The sequence below is a fragment of the Acinonyx jubatus genome, chromosome C2 (assembly GCF_027475565.1).
Source record: "Acinonyx jubatus isolate Ajub_Pintada_27869175 chromosome C2, VMU_Ajub_asm_v1.0, whole genome shotgun sequence".
In the NCBI taxonomy this organism is placed as follows: Eukaryota; Metazoa; Chordata; class Mammalia; order Carnivora; family Felidae; genus Acinonyx; species Acinonyx jubatus.
The window spans coordinates 108,646,968-108,666,714 of NC_069384.1; the positions used below are offsets into that span (position 1 = coordinate 108,646,968).

At 38.9% G+C, this 19,747-nt stretch overlaps 2 long non-coding RNA genes across 4 annotated transcripts; one reads left to right on the forward strand and one right to left on the reverse strand.

Annotated features, from left to right (window-relative positions):
- Positions 1-5: 5 nt before the first annotated feature.
- Positions 6-19,508, forward strand: LOC106988726 (uncharacterized). 2 transcript variants are annotated; one of them, XR_008297918.1, is made up of 3 exons: positions 6-228; positions 992-1,218; positions 15,272-19,508. It is a non-coding gene; the product is annotated as an uncharacterized LOC106988726 (long non-coding RNA). The 2 variants fall into 2 exon arrangements; XR_003420877.2 differs by lacking the exon at positions 15,272-19,508 and adding an exon at positions 3,490-4,124.
- Positions 1,189-7,571, reverse strand: LOC128315267 (uncharacterized). Of its 2 annotated transcripts, none has more exons than XR_008297919.1 (3): positions 6,886-7,571; positions 3,410-3,541; positions 1,189-3,148 (listed from the first exon to the last, which is right to left on the reverse strand). It is a non-coding gene; the product is annotated as an uncharacterized LOC128315267 (long non-coding RNA). The 2 variants fall into 2 exon arrangements; XR_008297920.1 differs by lacking the exon at positions 6,886-7,571 and adding an exon at positions 6,382-6,700.
- Positions 19,509-19,747: the final 239 nt, after the last annotated feature.

Below are 19,747 nucleotides of genomic sequence, written 5' to 3' on the forward strand. Positions count from 1 at the left end.
CCGCCCTCAAGCTTGGTCCCGCCCTCAGCCTTGGCCCCGCCCCAGTTTTAGCCACTCTTAGACCCGCCTCTGTCTCAGCCTGAGCAAATCCTGCTTTCCCGCCCTGGCGTATCTTCGATCCCCTCCGGTCTCTGTTTAAAACACTTGAGCACACGTGGGCTGGGTGCCGAACTCAAGGGTTCCGGACCGGGAGCTGTGGGCGCGCTAGGCTGTTGCCAGGAGCACAGCGTGAGAAAGAGCGTGGGAGCCATGCGGAGTTGCAATTTAGAAAGCCCTGGGGCAGGGTTTGGGGGAGGGGGTGGTTTAGGGGTCTGGTCCTACGCAGAGTAGAGTTTTGCGAAATGCGTGAGTTGGGCTGCGCGGCTCTAAACGCTGAGAGCCAGTGCCCTCTCAGCATTCGGGTGGTCTTAAAACACAAATCTGATGGCCTCGCTCCCCTGCTTAAAATATAATATAGATTGATAGATATGCTTGCTTGTGCTTAGAGTATTTCCGGAAGGATGTGTACCGGCAGCTCGGGGGAGGGGAACTGGGTGGCTAGGAAGCTGGAGGGAGGAGGAGTTTTCATTCAATAATATTGGCCCTTTAATGCTTTGAATCGTGAATTTTACCAAAATTTATTTACCAAAAATAAATGCAATTTAAATTACAAAAAAATTGGTTTCCAACCATACATAGAATAAAATTCAAAATTCTCCATGACTTACCAGGCCCTGCACGACCTGCCTACCTCTGTGGCAGTTTTTTCTCTCAACACTTTGCTTCACTATTCTTAGGCCACACCCACTTCAAGTTTAACCGCCTCAGAACCTGCCCTTTTGTTTTTCCTTGACCTTCTGACCCGTTCCTCCGTCAGAGAGGACTTCCCTGACCCCTCCTGAATCAGATCTTGGCCCTGCTTATTTTCCCAGCCACCTGTTCTCTTCCTTTTCTACGGTTCATGACAATGTGCATATGTACATTTATTTTTGTTATGTTTTGTCTTCTTTAGACTGTAAGTAAGCTTCAAGAGGGCAGGAGCCAGGTGGCCATCCCTCCAGAATGCTCCCTTGCCAAATAGAAAGTTGGTTGTAACCTGGCCAAGCTCCTGCTATGTCTGAAGAATAAGGCAGACTGGAGGGAAAAATGACCATAAGATCTATATAATCAAGTCTATCAGCAAGACATATGGGCTGCTCTCCAAGTTCTCCCAGCATTCATGCATCCAGCCGGGATATAGTGAGTATCCACTGTGTGTGTTAAGTTACTCATTTTTGCCCTAGATACATTGAATGTGATGGCCAAAAATCTTGAGAGGCAAGCTCTGGGTTGTGAGATGAAGCATGAAGTTTTTCATGTTTTATACTATTCTGTATTACCAAATGCTGTATGTTGAATATATATTACTTTGAGCTGAGATATTTCTGTAAACAAGAAATGGCATCAAAAAATTTTTCAAAGATAAGTGTAATCTATTTCTTAAACTTCAGTTAGTTAACATACAGTGCAGTATGGGTTTCAGGAGAATTCAGTAATTCGTCACATACATAACAAGGCCCAGTGCTCATCACAATGCCCTCCTTAATACCCATGACCCATCTAGCCCATCTTCCACCCACCTCCCTTCATCAGCCCTCAGTTTGTTCTCTATCATTAAGAGTCTCTTGTGGCTTGTTTCCCTCTCTTCTCTTCCCCTCTTCCCATATGTTCATCTGTTGTTTGTTAAATTCCACATATGAGTGAAATCATATTGTATTTGTCTTTTTTGATTGACTTATTTCACTTAGCATAATACATTCTAACCCTATCCACATTGTTGCAAATGGCAAAATTTCATTCTTCTTGATGGCTGACTAATATTCCATTGTGTAAGATCCACATCATCTTTATCCATTCATCAGTCAATGGACATTTGGGTTCCCTCCATATTTTGGCTGTTGATGATGCTGCTATAAACATTGGAGTGTGTATACCCCTTTGAATCTGTATTTTTGTATGCTTTGGGTAAATACCTAATAGTGCAATTGCTGGATCATAGGGTAGGTCTGTTTTTAGGCTCTTGAGGAACCTCCATACTGTTCTCAGAATGGCTGCACCGGTTTGCATTCCCACCCACAGTACAAGAGGGTTCCCCTTTCTCCACATCCTCTCCAACACCTGTTGTTTGTTGTGTTAATTTTAGCCACTCTGACAGGTGTGAGGTGGTATCTCATTGTAGTTTTGATTTGTATTTCTCTGATGATGAGTGATGTTGACCATCTTTTCATCTCTTAACCATCTAGATGTCATCTTTGGAAAAGTGTTTATTTGTGTCTTCTGCCAATTTCTTTAAGTGTTTATTTTTGAGAAAGAGAGAGCCAGGAAGGGGCAGAGAGAGAGGGGAACAGAGGATCTGAAGCAGACTCTGTGCTGACAGCACAGAGGGTTCAGACTCATGAACTGTGAAATCATGACCTGAGCCAAAGTCAGATGCTTAACCTACTGAACTAACCAGGCACTCCTACCCATTTCTTAACTGGGTTATTTGTTTTTTGCGTGTTGAGTTTAATAAGTTCTCTATAGATTTTGGATACTAACCCTTTATCAGATATGTTGTTTGCAAATATCTTCTCCCATTCTGCTGGTTGTCTTTTAATCTTTTTGATGGTTTCCTTCACCATGCAGAAGCTTTTTATCTTGATGAAGTCCCAGGAGCTCATGCTTGCTTTTATTTCCCTTGCCTTTGGCGACTTGTCTAATAAGAAGTTGCTGTGGCTGAGATCAAAGAGGTTGTTGCCTGTTTTCTCCTCTGGGATTTTGATGGTTTCCTGTCTCACATTGAAGTCTTTCATCCATTTTGAATTTGTGTGTATGGTATAAGTGGTCCAGTTTCATTCTTCTACATGCCACCATCTAGTTTACCTGGCACCACTTGTTGAAGAGACCGTCTCTTTTTCCGTTGGATATTTTTTCCTGCTTTGTCAAAAATTAGTTGGCCATGTAGTTCTGGGTCCACTTCTGGGTTTTCTATTTTGTTCTATTGATCTATGTGTCCGTTTTTGTGCCAGTAGCATACTGTCTTGATGACTATAGCTTTGTAATGTAGCTTGAAACCCAGAATCGTGATGTCTCCAGTTTTGTTTTTCTTTTTTCAGGATTGCTTTGGCTATTCAGGGTCTTTTGTGGTTCCCTACAAATTTTAGGTTTGTTAGTTGTAGTAAAAAAAAAAAAAATTAAGAGACTTAAAGAAGAAATACAGCTAATTACACAATCAATACCCACTTTTTAATACAGAATATGTTCAATACTAACATATATTACTTTTTATATTAGAAAAGTATAATAATTTAAAAATGCTTAACTGATGATAAATAAAGTGTTACCTAATTCAGAATGCAATCTGTGACTTATGTTAACAAGTTAAAAATCATGGTATGAGAAGCAAGCTTACCTTCAACCTACGTTGTGTCTGCAAACAAGTGTAGCAGAGGATTGTGAAGAAATCACAGGGCTTTCCTATCTCATTTCCAGGCAACAGCTTCATTCCCACCAAAACAGTAACAGAAGACACCAAACTCTGTTCCTTCAATAGGGGAAGTTTGGAAATTCACAGACTTACTGCCTATTTTAGCCTCCAATTTATCATTTCCAAATCAAAGAGAGCTTCAATTGTATGCACCACCAAGAAAGGACAAAGAGTTGCCAATTTAACTACACAACATGTTATCATTTAGGATTTTCGTGTTTTTGCTTATTAAAGACTACTTTTAGACTTGGACATAGATTTTTTTATACTAATATGTATATATAAAAAAGAAATATAAGCAAATTAAATTGAGTAAAGTATTTCTAAAAATTTTGTACACTAAATATAATTCCGAATCCCTTTTCATACAGAACATCAATATGTGTTTTTGCACACAATACTAATGACAGGGCAGCATTTCTTAAAAGAATTTCCCAGTCTTGTCTCTGGAATTTGCTTCCTAGCCACTAACACTCATTCTGCAAGTTTGATGCTGGGGCCATCCTGTTTGATGCCATTACAAGCTCTGAAATTTTTTTTTTTTTATGTTTATTCATTTCCTTTGAGAAAGAGAGAGCAAGCAGAAGCGGGGGAGAGAGAGAGGAAGAGGGAGAATCCCAAGCAGGTTCTGCGCTGTCATTGTGGCACCCAACGTGGGGCTCGATGTCAGGAATCAGAAGATCATGACCAGAGCCGAGATCAAGAGTTGGACGCTTAACCAACTGAGCGCCACCCCCCTCCCCCCGCCGTGCCCCTCTACAGCTTCTCTTTTAATGGCCACAATAAAGTTTCTGACAAATTAAATTCCATGCCTTAATGATAGTCGTATATAATACATGAATGAATTGCTTTTACCAGCCTGTTGTTGCTTTGGAATTTCTTTCACCTAATTTGGCAATTTCTCTCGCCTTCAATAGCATCTGTTATCATATGACTTTGACACGTGTAGTACTAAATTGCAGAGACCTCAGTGAAATGATGACAATTCGAGCAGTTGTGACCATGTTCACAAATAAAGAGGCAATGCCAACTATATCATGACTGCCATCTGGCCATTGCTTATTTCTGAAGTAAGACATGTACCAGTTCCAGAGACATTAAAATGTGGGGCCAAAGTGCTTCTTAGAATTGGAAAAATATATACATTGAGCTAATGAGGAATGATAGGTTCCAGTGGTATATATATTATTTTTCCATTTTTAAAAATTAATTTGTCCAGTTCTATTGAGTTATATTTGACATAACATTGTACTAGTTTAAGGTATACAGCATAATGGTTGATACATGTATATATTTCAAAATGTTTACAAGTGAGTTATCATGCATTACCTCACATTTATAACTTTTGTGTGTGCCAAGAACTTTTTCAATTTGCTGCTAGCAACTTCCAAATATATAATAATTAACTGCAATCATCATGGTGTCCTTTATGCCCCCAGAATTTACTTATAAGTAAGAGTTTGCACGTCTTGACCACCTTCACTCCTTACCCCCAATGATATTAAAATATTCGATGGTACAAGATATCAGAGGCTGAGATACCAATTATTGTTATATGTACGAAATCAATTTGCATTGATCACTAGTTATATGCCTGGTATAATAATTGTGCTAATTTAAGTGTCCTTTGTTAGCTAACTATATCTAAAACATTAAAAAATGGCAGGAGATACCCAACCTGAATTAGATGCATGGGAAGCTCCCTGTTCCCTGAATACCTTTGTAAAGAAGCATAGATAGAACTAGGCCAGAAGAATAGGTACACTATTGCGAGGTGGAGAACAAAAGAAGGGTATCCCAGAAACATGTCCCAGCATGAGCAAAAACATGAAAGGATGGCTGGAAAACAAATATTAAATGCCACACTGTATGTCACACGTTGTCATTATTATGTAGAATTCAATCTCTCTCATTAATCCTGTCTCTACTTAAGTATGAAGTGCTGAGGGTCACAATGCTCTTCTCATACTATTGGGGAAGTGGTTGAGTAAGAATCCCAACTTGAGGGGGCGCCTGGGTGGCTCAGTTGTTTAAGCAATTGACTTTGGCTCAGGTCGTGATCTCACGGTTTTTGGGTTCGAACCCCTCCTCAGGATCTGTGCTGACAGTGTGGAGTCTCCTGGGGATTCTCTCTCTCCCTTTCTCTCTGCCCCACCCCCCGCCACTTGTGCTTTCTCACTCTCTCAAAATAAATAAATAAATAAACTTAAAGAAAAAAGAATCCTAACTTGGGTCTGTCATGGTCAGACTTCAGAGCCCACAAGCTCCATATACCAGAAACTAAGCTCACAAGAACAGAGAGTTTGTAGTTAGAAGTTGTAGGAGATTCATGTGGCTAGATATGGTGAGAACCGAGTGTGGCATATGGCATAAACTAAGGGACCTGGATTTTACCTGGATGGCATCTGACACTCTCTGAAAGTACTTAAGCTTCTGTATCCTTTAAAACAATACATCTATCAACATTCAGTCTCAGAAATAAAAATAAACAGCTTTGTTGGTAGATTTTTAAAAAAATCTACCTAAGCCCATAAACTCTGAGAGTGATCTTAGAGAAAAATTAAAGAAAAATATTTATAAATATATAAGAACAAAGCATTAATATCTATATCATTTGCAAATCAGTAAGAAAAAGGTAACAATGGAAAAATGAGCAGAGTGAGAATGTAGGTTTCAGAGAAGACACAAATATACATGAAAATATATACAGCCTCAACAGTAAAGATAAAATGAAAAAAGTAATGAGATCATAGTTCTTCATCCACTAGCTCAACAACAAAAAAAAACGTTTTTAACCCACTGTTAGCAAAAGTGCAGGGAAAAGAGAGTTTCAAGTCATTTATGGTAAGAATGTAAATTGGTGCAGCCTCTCTGGAGAGCAATTAGATGATACATACTCAGAACCTTGAAAACAGGCAAATGTTTGATGCAGGAACTCCACTATGCAGGATATAATCTTGAGGAAATTATCCTTGAGGTACGCAAAGAAGTATGTTCAAGGATGTTCATCAAAGCATTTCTTACTGTGGCAAAAAATTAGAAGCAGACTAAGTGTTTATTGGGAGGAGAGTCGTTAATAAATTAGGGTTACAATGCAACTACCAAAAATAGTGTAGACATACAATTATTCATAAAAAATTCAAAATGTTAAGTAGGAAAAAATGCTTTTACAAACGTGTTTAAAAAATGCTGGTTTTAAACACATCATGCAGAATGTCCTCCTTGGCATTTTTAAACATGCAAATAGCTACGTGTATATACGTCACATCTGGATTTGGAATATTTAAAATGTTAGCATGTCCACCTCTGGACAGCAAAACTTCAATTATGCTTTGCTGTGCAACCAACCACCTTGCCATCAGTGGCTTAAAAAGCCACTGTTGTTATTTATGGTTTCTCACCATCCTGTGGGCTGGTGCTTGGTTCCTCTGCTGGCCCCCCGGCTCTCCTGTGTTGCTGCAGCCAGCTGTGGGATGGGCTGGATCTGAAGGACACAGATGGCCTCACTCACGTGCTTGATGGTTGGTGCTGGCGGTTAGCTGGGGCCCCTCAATTCTCTCTTTCTCGTACCTTAACCATCCCGGACAGGCCTAGTATCCCCTGTACAATGAAAAGATAAAGCCAAAATGACAAGGAAAAGTCTCAAAGGAAGTTTTGAAGATTGGTTCTTACTAGGGAAAATGTTCTTAAAGGGAGACTTTCTTTTTTTTTCAATTTTTTTTTTTTTTTTTACACTTATTTATTTTTGAGAGACAGAGCACAAGCAGGGAAGGGCAGAGAGAAGGAGACACAGAATCCAAAGCAGTCTCCAGGCTCTGAGCAAGTTGTCAGCACAGAGCCCAACACGGGCTTGAACCCACAAACCATGAGATCATGACCTGAGCCGAAGTTGGATGCTGAGCCGACTGAGCCACGCAGGCGCCCCAAAGGGAGACTTTCTACAACACGTATAATATTGATTTGTATATTACCTTAGGCTTTTTTAAAACATTTTTTTGAGCACTCACGATATACCAGGCCCTCTTTGGAGTGCTTCGAATGTATTAAATAACTTAATCTTCACAATAACCTTATGAAGTAGAAACTACCATTGTCTCCATGTTATAAACGAGGAAACTAAAGCACAGGGAGGTTAAGTACGTGTGCAGTCTGGCCTCAGCTGGCTCATAACTATCACACTACTGTCATACTGTTTGTGACTCTGTTATTCATTCATATTCCTATTTTTCGCAAACAAAATGTAAGCACCCCAATGTCAGACTGGTTCTTTCTCTATCTCCTCACGTTCTTCAGTAAGGAACAGATGGATGATAATGTCCCGAGCAAAGGACATACAGCAAAGGGCTGTGAGACGGTGGAAGAGGGTCAGTAAAGTATCCTCCAGACTGAGAAGGCACTTTGAGACTGGGAAACAAAGCAAGTCACTCCATACCATTCATAGAGTTTTATCAGGGTAACTTGCTGACAGAAGGATCACACGGACAGACCATCCACCGTGCTACACAGCTATTCTCCACCCCCACTCAGACTTTAATCCACAGGTTTTCCAGAGCAAGGGGCATGGAGGTGAGGTCAAAGCGTAGTTACCTAAAGGGGCACCATCTGTGCATCAGAAGGGCTCTAGCAGTTAGCTCAACTGGAGCCTTGTGCGTGCGGTCATCTCTGCTAGTTACCCAAAGTGGGGTCTTCTGTGTGCTACTTTAGGGAAGATCAGAACAATCCTTCCTGCATGCTGGTCAAGGCACACATGAGCTTCCACGGGGCCTGGAACACGTGGCCCTGAGGGAGGTCATTGCATGGGCACGGAAATGATGGAGCACCCAAGATGGAGTCAGTGTTGTCAGCACCCCTCCGAGGGAGCATCCAGTGAGGAAGATAAACTCAAATGCCTTTGTTTGTTTGTTTGTTTACTTATTTTTAGTGTTTATTTTTGAGAGAGAGAGAGAGAGCACGAAGTGGGGAGGGGCAGAGAGAGAGAGAGAGGGAGACACAGAATCCAAAGCAGGCTCCAGGCTCTGAGCTGTCCGCACAGAGCCCAACACAGGCCTGAACTCATGAACCATGAGATCATGACCTGAGCAGAAGTCACATGTTCAACCGACTGAGCCACCCAGAAGCCCCTCAAAGGGAAAGTTTCGGAAATGGAAGTCGATCAGCAGTCCTGGTCATGAACTAATACTTATTTGGCTTCTAGTTGGTGCCAGGCCCTGGGCTAGCCATAGATACAGTGGTAAAGAAAGTCCCTGCCTGGTCCTGCTAACAGTCTATGAGAAAAGAGCGATCCTTGAGGGCATCTAACGCCAACCCTGCTGCTCACGTGGTGCCCTTTCAACTAGCACTTTCAGGTGTGGTGGGCACGGAATCCAACTTGCAGGGCTTGTACAGAAAGCAGCCAGTGTGAAAACTCAGGACAGGCGCTTAACTGCTAGTGTGGGAATTTTGACAGGAAAACGAAGGAGGAAAAAAAGGCAGTCACTTGAGGGAAAAGGAGAAATAAGCAGTTTTATTTCAAGACTGGGGACATTTGGCTGGAAGTCAGGAAGCTGGGCTTCAGCCTGTGCCTGCCACTTTCTTCTTGTGGGAATGAGGACAAGTCATTTCATCTCTAAGACCACAGTTTCTTCATTGTCAGATGAATTGTCCCTCCTTCTCAGCACAGTTTGGAAAACACTGGTGTAGATTAGAGTTATTTAAATGTGGCCAGTGTAATGGTTGGGGGAAAGGGAGACAGGGAGGTGGGGTGGGGATTGGGGAGAGATCTGAACAGATAATTGTACAAAAACTTTCCCCTTATCTTGAACAGCAACTAATTAGAATAAATTTCCGTTATTCTAAATCTAGGGTTAAAAAAAGATCATAATGACAAGAGGGTTTCATCAAGTTTAGAAGTTGGTGAAAATGGCTCTGAGGACTCTTCTTGATGGGCCTCAAGGAAATAGTAGAAAGACTCACTCAAGAGAGAAAGGGCCTCTTTTTCCTAGTCCTTGTATTCAGTGTCCAGTCCACTAATCCATGACTGCAGTGAGAATGATCACTCTTAATATAGTCACCCTCCAGTGACGGTCAATTAGGAAGTTCTACATTCAACCACAGTCTATGATTAGGATCCCAGGTAAACCACAACGGCAGTGTGGAGAGTGACTTTCAGAACTGGTCAGGTCCCAGGAGCTATTGTTTTATTCTTTGAATTGCAGGGATGAGCTAAGCAATTGGGCAGCCACTTTCTTCCATGGGGTCTAGTTTAAGGTCACTGCATGACTTGAACAGACTCTTTACCTCTCAGTACAGTACTCTCCTTGGTGGTTTGGCTTTTTGTTTTCTTTTTCTTTAAAATTTGAATATGTTTATATGGTAAAAATTATACAAAGTAAAAAGTTTCCTACTTGGCCCTCTAGATGCATCCACTGTGAACAGTTTGTTATATTTGATAAATTGTCAAATTTATGGTGGGATATAAACAAACATTTAAGGGCGCAAGGGTGGCTCAGTGGGTTAAGCGTCCGACTTCCGCTCGGATCATGATCTCACAGTTTGTGGGTTAGAGCCCTTCGTTGGGCGCTGTGCTGACAGCTCAGAGCCTGGAGCCTACTTCAGATTCTGTGTCTCCCTCTCTCTCTGCTCTTCTCTCTCTTTCTCTCAAAAATAAAGATTAAACAAACACGTATCTGCACATATGGTAGACACACACACACAAACACACACAAAAATATCCTGTAACAACATTCTATACCTTATAATTTACCTTGGATGTCATTCCATGCCGTATCATTCCACTACTTCTAGAACTACCACATACTTCTCAATGTCTGCATAGCCTTAGGTAGAATCAAATAAAATTGTCATGTTTGTAAGTCATAAGCAAATACTGACAATTTCATATGGTTCCACCGAATATTATGTAATTGATTAGCAAATTTCCTGTTGATAAATCTTTAAATCATTTCTTTGCAAAAGCTAAGCACCAATAAGGAAAAAAGTGTTCTCTCCAGCTCTAAATCTCCATGATTCTTTGCTTCGTTCCCATTCTTCAGTGCCTGGAATATGTAGGGTAGTAAAAGAGAACCTTTATTGAACAACAATGCAGGTATGGTTTAATTCTATCAGGTGTAATTTGGAGTCTGCTCTAAGCACAATCTTGATGGTGAAATATGATGAACATGCTCTAAGCAGAGTTCTACTCCTTTTTGGGGAAATTGGGGTAAGAATGCCATCATCACTATCACTGATTTCCTTTGGTGATAAGTTCCCAGTGTCTATTTCCTCTTCTTTTCTGTCCTTTCCTAGATCCTGCTCTTTCTCTGGATCATCAATACAGAATGTAGAATCACAGCTCTTGTTTCATGAAGTTTGCTAAGTAATTTGAACAAAGAGATATCTGGATAGGCCACACTGTTCCTTTTGTGTGAAGAGTTTGGTGTTTGCAAAAGAACTTGAGATTAAAAAACAAAATCCGTTGGGTACACGCCACTTTTCAGGTAAAACTGTATCAGGAATCATGTGGGGACACTTAAAACTAGCCGATACTTTCAAGTTTTCTCCTGCCCAGATTAGTTTGGAAGAAATCCAGTCTTACTATCTCAAAAATTCAGCAGGAAAAAATAGCTGAAATAAATTAAGCCCATGATTACTAAATTCTGTGTTTACCTAGACATTCTGGCATTGGATTTCAAAGGCAAAGCTTTTTAGAAGTGGTTTTTAAAATCAGTTTTGCCATAGATTTTAAATTGGAAGAAAAATGGTAAACTAAACACATTTGAGCTCATTACCAAGCTACTCTCACCAAGCAGCACTAATAGAATTTGAAAAATGCTTTCCAGAATTGAGATCTGCCACCTAGCAACCACTTTGAAATGCTTCCTGTGCTGGCTCAAGACTACTCAAAATGCCCAATTTTGAAATTGGTGGGGCATTTTGCTGTGCATTGGCCACAGTCATTGAAGGGGGGATTAGAACTTGGTTTTTAGGGCATGCAGATTAGAAAGACTGTTTAACTTAACTGCTTAACTGGGTTTTGAAATAGTGTTGGAAGATTAAATACAGATTAAAGATCACATCAGGCATATGATACTAAAAAATTATTATTTATCTGAAATTCAAGTTTAACTGGGCATTCTGAATATTTATTTGTTACATCTGGTAACCCAATTTTGGGGAGACGTTTGTAGTGCAGAGCAGAGCAATGTTTATAAAATATATATCACATGTGTCGACTTGATCCCTCAAGGCTGCTAGCTTTACAGATCTCAAATATCTTATCCAGGGCACTGGTTAGTGAGCCTACAAGGGAGCCTGAAGTGCAGGTGTGGGCAGCACAGGAGCTAATGGAAAGGAACAAGAAAATCACCCTAAAACAAGGGGAGGACAGACAGCAAAAGGGGTTAATAGTGCGGGAGCAGGATGCACCCATGGAGTGTAGTGCTGTGTGGTGAGGAGAGGGAACTGTCTAGAAATCTGGGAGGAAGTTCAGGTGGCATATCAACATGTATTTTATTTTATTTTATTTTATTTTATTTTATTTTATTTTATTTTATTTTATATTTCAATTGAAGTATAGTTGACATAAAATATTACATTAGTTTCATGTGTAAGCATAGTGATTCGACAAGTATATACACCATGAAATCCTTACCACGGTAAGTGTAGTTATCATCTGTCACCATAAAAAGTTATTACAATATTATTGACTATATGCCCTATGCTGTGCTTTTCATCTCTGTGACTTATTTATTTTATAACTGGAAGTTTGTACCTCTTAATCCCCTTTACCTATTTCACCCATCCTCTCCATCCTGTCCCCCTCCCCTCTGGCAACCACCAGTTGGCATTCATTTTGTTTCTAAGGGGAAGAAGGAGAGGAAGTGAAGCCCTCTGCATAAATGTGCACTCTGAAGCTTGGGCTGTGGGAGGGGTGCAAACTGGGCATCCACAGAGGGCACTTCCACCTCCAGGCAGCATTCAGACAATTTCAGGTCACTTGCAATAGCACGGACAGCCAGTCTGGGACTGCAAAGGCTTTGTCAAGACGCTGTTCTTCTAGTTTCACCTGGCCCAGTTCTGAGCTTGGCAGAGGCTGTTACTTTGTCTTCAATCTAGATTATAGCACATCATCCCCACCCCAGAAATCTGCAGCCCCTGATTAATTTACTGCAGCAGTACCAAATAGTTAAAACAGAATGCATACATAATCCCGTGTGTTTGCACGCGATTGAACATCTCCTGAAGGACACGCAAGAGGCTGCTAACTGTGGCAGAGGTGGGGATGAAGAGCGGGTTGAAGAGGCCTGGAGTGAGTGGGTCCTGAATGCAGTGAGGTATACCTGCTCACATATCTTTGTACTCATTGGTTTATTTTTCTATGTATTGCATTATATTTAAATATATTTATATACTAAATATATTTATTTGTTAAATATATTTATATATTTAATTATATTTAAGTATAAATCAATGACTAGGACAAATTCAGTCTAGAATCTGACTTATGTTTAAACTACTTTCCTCTCTGATTTAAAATGGCTCATTACAATAAGGTGTTTTTAAATTAATTTCTTTATATTAACTTGCATGATTTGTATCCGTTAGAGAGGTCTGGGATCTGACATTTCAGCCTGCTTTCTGGAAAATTAGCTGCTGAAATCAATGACAAATCAACGGCAACCCTTTACAAAAAGGTTTTGCTCGTATTTTTAAATGTTTACTCTGAGTTTTGTGCCATGCTGTTTAGACGTATAGAAGCTCAAAATGAAAGTCTGATAGAAATTAAATAAGAGTTTTGTATATTTTTAAAATAAAAGCAATATTGAATCTTACCTTGTATGTTCTTAGGCTAAGAGTCTTTGTCCCTTTTGTTCAGTAATGGATTTCTAGGACTTAAATTAGTTTTGGCACATATTATGTGCTCAGTAAATTGAATGAAGGTATACATGATCACTGGAAATTCAAACATTACAGAAAAATATGATACTGAAGGTGTAATTTTCTCTAGTCTCTTTCCTCCAAATAATCACTTATTTCATTCTCTTAAAATAAAAAAAAAATTTATTTCTTAAGGAGTAAAAGTTTCATTATAAACATGTTTTTAAAAACTAGTTAAATGATACCATAAAGAATCAAAAGAAAACAACACAATGCAAGAAAATGTTTGAGACTTGCATAACTAGCAAAGGACTAGTATCTATAATATGTAAAGAACATATTCCAATCAATTAGAGAAGCTGGCAAACTACTTGAACACACATTTTATACAAATTAGCTCCTAATAATCAAAGTCATATGAAGAGTACTCTCTTCCTTTAGTCACAAGGGAAATGAAAATGAAAACTATGCAGTCACCAGATTGGCAACAATGTTGAGGTCTCACAATAGTAAATGTCAGTAAGGGTCCTGAGCAATAAGAGCTCTCATATATTGTCTGTCAGTGAGAAAACTAGCTAATCCAGCATAGATCACTCCTTAGCATTATCATTTAAAGCTAGCATACACAGCAATTCCACTCCTGACTATCCAAGAGAAGTTCATTAATACAGCAGCAGTATTTGTAATATCCCCAAATTGGAAACTGCCCAAGTATCTACCAGCGGAGGAATGGATGTAAAAAGGTGGTATAGTCCCACTACAAAATTCTACATAGCAATGAAAAGGGGGGGGGGGGGGAAAGCATCTTTAGAATAAGACTCACCAACAAATAGTTGTTATAGAGGTTTTTCTAAGGGTTTCCTTAGGGGATCAGCAGGTCATTTCAGTGGAAGACTCTTCCCAGCGATTCAGAAATGTCCCGGCACTGGGATATTCCCATAAACAGCCTGCTTCACCTGAGGGCTGCAGTGTTATGGGGGCAGGGAGAAAAGGTTCACAGAGAGTCACTAAAGGGGGTTGTGGGTGAAGGGTAGACAGTGAAGCCAGGAAACATTCAGACAGTGGCATAAAGTCCCTGACCTAGAGATCAGAAAAAAGTCTTGGGCTGAAGCTACTAGAATCCCTACTGGGGTCTGTGCACTGGGGCTCCCAGGCCTGGCTGTGCATCAAGAAAGCTAGTTCTGCCGTGATAGAGATTCTCAAACATCTAGGTAGAAAGGGGCTGTAGAAAACACTGGTCGCTCAGACTGAGGAATCCATAGAGGCAGAGGCTCTGGGTGACCTGCTGGTTCCTTGCCCCTGGCCTAGGGTCCTTGCTGCTGTTCTTACTGCTGCTGTTGCTTCTGACGCTGAGTGTCTTTGGCCCAGCTGTTCTTGAATCCCATCCGAACTTGAGCTCAGCTGAGGTTGAGTGTTTTAGCCAGTATCTCCTTTACTTTGTAAGTTGGCTATCATCTTCTCAAGGTGCCTCTAACTCCAGCTGCTGTCTCCTATTATAGCGGTGTGTTCCTAACCCTGCCTTCTGATCGTGTACCTCTCTGGCTCTCAGTTTCCACATCAGAGAGCCATGAGTTCCCGAGGTGCTTTCGTCCTTTGTGTCTGCTATTTCTGCCCGTAATCATCAACTTGTTTGAACTACCATGAGTTTGTTCTACAGACATGAAGAAACGTGAATTTTAGGAGGTTTATGTATGTGGGATGAAGCTGGAGTTGGTAGTTGTAAAAAGACTATCAAATCTGAGCTCCACCATTCTCTAGGGGAGTCTGAGCAATTCCTACATCTCCCTGAATTTTATTTTCTTATTTTTAAGTGGGGCTAATGGCTGTGACAATCACCCAAATTGGGTGTGAGTATGGAATTAGAGAGCACTTGTGAAAAATACTCTAAGCTCTGTACAAAACAAAGGTGGACATTTTATTATTGATTTACAGGGGCAGGATTCTCAAAGTTAAGTGCAACTAAGAAGAATTTTCAGCGCACTTAAGATTGGCTCCTGCCTGGGGCACCTGAGTCCTCTGGAGATTCTCATTCTGCAGTCTGCAGCAGGACCCATGAATTTGCATTTTATAAAGTATCCAGGTGATTTTGATGCAGGTAACCCTTTGACCTCACGCTGAGAAAATGCTAGTTTCACTTTGGTTAATATTAACTGTTTCATATATACATATACATATATATATATTATTTGTTCAAAGAAATTCTTAGTATTTCCAGATGAATAAAAAGGATTTAATATTGAATAAAAGGGATGCCAAAGAAGTTCTCTTGGAAGACTGGAAAGTTTTTTGGAGGACATGATAAATAGAATTTGAATAAGCAAAAAAAGATTTCCTGGCTCTAACTCTAACATGTGTATGCATTCATGATTTTTTATGAGATATATATATATATATATATATATATATTTCATTATTTTTATGTTGGGTGGTTGATCATTTCCTTACTGAATTTGAGCTCCTGGCATATCTAGAAAAATAGCCCTTTGCTGATTATATGCTTTGCCAGTCCATTACTATAAAAATCTAAATAAAATGTTTTGGTATTTTCTTTTATGTCAAACTTGGAAAGGCCTATTCCATTCTATGATTATAAAAATATAAAACATGATTACCCATGTTTTCTTCTGGGACACTGACGGCCCAGAGTGGTGGTGCTGCTAAGATCCAGATCTTCTTGAAAAGGGTACTGCCTGGCTCCCGGCATGGCAGAGAAGTCTTTGCACTCCTGTGCTTGTGAAACTTGCTGGAAACCTGCCCTCTAGGGTGCCAGAAAAAACTATTCATAGGGAGGTGTCTTCCTGGAGTCATTTTGCTACAAAACTACCCAAGGGAGGTGGTAAAGCAAACTTCTGGCCAAGAGGAGCTGTTACAGATTGTACATTGCAGGAGCTAAGCATTTGGAGGGGCTGAGAGTCTCGCAGGAGCCTAGTGCTCGAGAAGCTAACAGCACTGCAGGAGGCAGAAAACCTAGTGGGCACAAAACTTACGAGGGAGGATGCATGAGGTGTGAGTTGGGGAGCTGCTGACCTCTGGGTGCTGTTGGTCACCATGCACTGCAGAAGCTGAATCCTCAAGAAGCTGTAAGTGCTGGAGTCTGGTGCTGAAGAAAACCACCTTTACGCTGCAGGAGGCTGCCTAACAAGACACCAGAACCAGGAAGCAAATCCTTTTCTTTCTGCAGTCTCTCCAGCTCTCCACTGATACAGTTTCAGTGCCAGCTAGCAAACAATATTTAAAGGGCTCAGGTCCATTTTCACAGGATAAACTTGGAGATGAGGCAATCAGTAGGTAACCAGCACACGTTTTCATGAATTCTTACTGAATAATAAAAGCATTTAAGGGTATTCATTTTGTTCTGAGTGCAGTTGTGTGCAATTCGCATTAAATTTTGTGTTGTTGTGTTTATATGTCACTCCTGTTTCCTAATTAGAATGTCATTGATGCTTTTGCTTTCTGTGAGTCAATAATTACATACATTTTATTTTTAGCTAACAGGTGGATTTTTATTTATTATTTATGTTTTCTTGCTGCATAAGTATTTACATATCACATTGCAATAAAAAATGTGCCTTTACTAGTTGTACTATTTGAGATCTATTAAGATTTGCTTTAGAGCATTTTTAAAATGTTTCATGGGTTTTTGAAAAGAATATAGGTCTGTATGGTAAAAGCTCAATACATATACTAAGTAAGCTTTAAAATTGTATGTTATATTTAAAATATACATTATATATAATATGTATATTATATATAAATATACATTTAAAATGTATATTATATTGTTAACTTGGTCTTTAGAAAACAGATTAATGTCTCTGATTTTTTTTAATTTTTACTTTAATTTCTCATAAATTTTATTTTGTATATTTTTGTGCTATGTTATTTGGTATATACTCATTAATGTAGATTGGAAGAGCATATCCAATTTTTGTCATAGTATATTTGCCTAGGTATGTGGTAAATAGCAGATATTCAATAGACACTTATCTAATGATGGCCTTAATTTAAAAAAAAAATCATTTTTGAATACTATTTGTTTATTAGCACCAATATCATATCACTTATATTCTTAGAATAAGCTTTAAAATGTTAGCCAGAAAGAAGTGTATTCAAAAGATGGCAAGATTAGCAAAACTGTGGATAATTACTAAAGTTGGATGATGATACATGAGAATGAATAATACTGTTTTCCTTTTTTTTATTGCTTGAAGTTTTTCATAGTCAAAAATTCAAAATTATGCATACATAATTACTTATTAATTCTCCTCTTTGTAGGATAAATAATTACTTATTAATTCTCCCCTTTGTAGGATAAAACAGTTATTCCTTCTAGTGGTTTCAGGTTTGGTTTTTTTGGTTTTTTGTTGTTGTTGTTCAGAGTCAGAGGATCATTCATAGAAATACAAGGCTTGGGCTACATTCATCATGTAAACTGACATCCAGTATTTTCCAATATTCATCCAATATTCTCCATTGTGTCCCCCGCTTAAAATACTTAAAGGTTTAGTCTGCTTGTTTGTTTAATTAATACTTGAGCCTTAAAACGACTGCAGGCCTGGCTGAAAACCTTAGTGGCAGCCGTGCGAGAAACCCAGAGCCAGAGCACTCAGCTCAGCTGTGCCCCTATGGAAACTATGAGATAATAAGTGTTTTAAACCACTAAGTTTTGAAGTGATTTGTTATGCAACAGTAATCATTAATACAGCACCCAATATACTTCCAACTGATTCATTTTCTATTTGAATCTACCTGAGTTAAATTAACCTAAATTAATTTTTGTTCTTTGGTATCTTGTACCTTGACTGATACAGATGCTTACTACATTTTCTTAGTAATTTTTTAGTCTAATTTTTTCTCACTACTCAGTCAACTAGTATTTATGAGTACTTTTTCAAAACTAGTATATAGTTGATAGATTCTGTAGTTCTCTTACTTAAGCATTTTCAAATGCAATTCAAACTAAGAGATGCATTTTATTACCCAGTGACATATACACATGGGGACACATACACACCAAATTTCCTTACTTTTAATATATGCTGTATTCTTTTACATCGATATTCTGTTCTCTTTGACTCAGAAATAAATGCTAGTTACAATGTACTAAATCAATTTAATGACTGACTAATAAGTCAGTGTTTGAAAAACATGACTATAAACTATCCTTCTTTCTCTTTCCCTTTCTCTCTTTTTGTTTTAGCATTTTGAGTTGTGCATGATACATCAGAGTCCAGTCTGTTTTCTTTTTTTCTTTTTCCTTAGAGAAGTAATCTGTTTGTTTGGTTGTTTTCCCCACCTGGGTGCCCTTAGAAAATTTTTTCCTTTATCCTTGAAAGTAATTTATTTTTTCAGATATTCCACATGTCCCTTCCATTTGAAAAGTGACATGTTTTCTGAGTTCAGGGATATTTTCTTCTATTTTGGAATTAGAAATCCAAGTTTCTTACCTTCTTTTCCCCCAGGGCTCAGGTATTTATCCTTTGACCTAAAGGTCTGGGAGAGTTTCTTAAATAACCATGTAAATCACTGACTATGTTTTTAGCAATAGCTAATAGGTATTTTTTTTTTTTATTACTGACATGGTGTTTTAAAATTAGATGGTTGTTTTTGAATCTATACAAGCTTTTTCTGTTGTCAGATTGTATCCATGCATATTTGCAAAACATATCTGAGAAAGTACATTTATCTAAATATATAAATTACTTATGTGTAAAGATACTCATTAGAAACATGGGCAAATGATATGAACAGACACTTGACCAGCAAAGATGTACAGATGGCAAATAGGTACATAGAAAGACGTTCTACACCACTAGCTATTAGGGAAAGGCAAGTTAAAGCCATGGTGACACTCTACTACACCCCTACTAAATGGCTAAAATTAAAAAGAATGACAATACCAAGTGCTGACAAGTTTACAAGCAGATGAAACCCTCATAAATTGCTAATGGAAATCAGTGTGGCAGTTCCTCATAAAGTTATACACATGTTTGTCATATGATCCAGCAATAACATCACTCCTAAGTATTTAACCCAGAGGAATGAAGACATATGTTCCTGCAAAGACCTGTATATGAATGTCTTTAATAGGTTTATTCATCATAGCTTCAAACTGGAAACAATCCAAATTTCCATCAACCAGTGAGTGAATAAACAAACTGTAGTGCATTCATAGAATGAAATAGAACAAATTGCATAGAACAAATTGCATAGATAGAACAAATTGCATAGAATGAAATAGAACATGCAACAACATGGATGAATCAATCATTATATTAAGGTAAAGAGGCCAAATACAAAAGGCTATATACTATGGAAAAGGCAAACCTATAGAGATAGAAAAAAGATCAGTAGTTGCTAGAGGCATCAGTATGGGGGCAGGAAGTAGACTGCCAAGTTGCTGGAAGG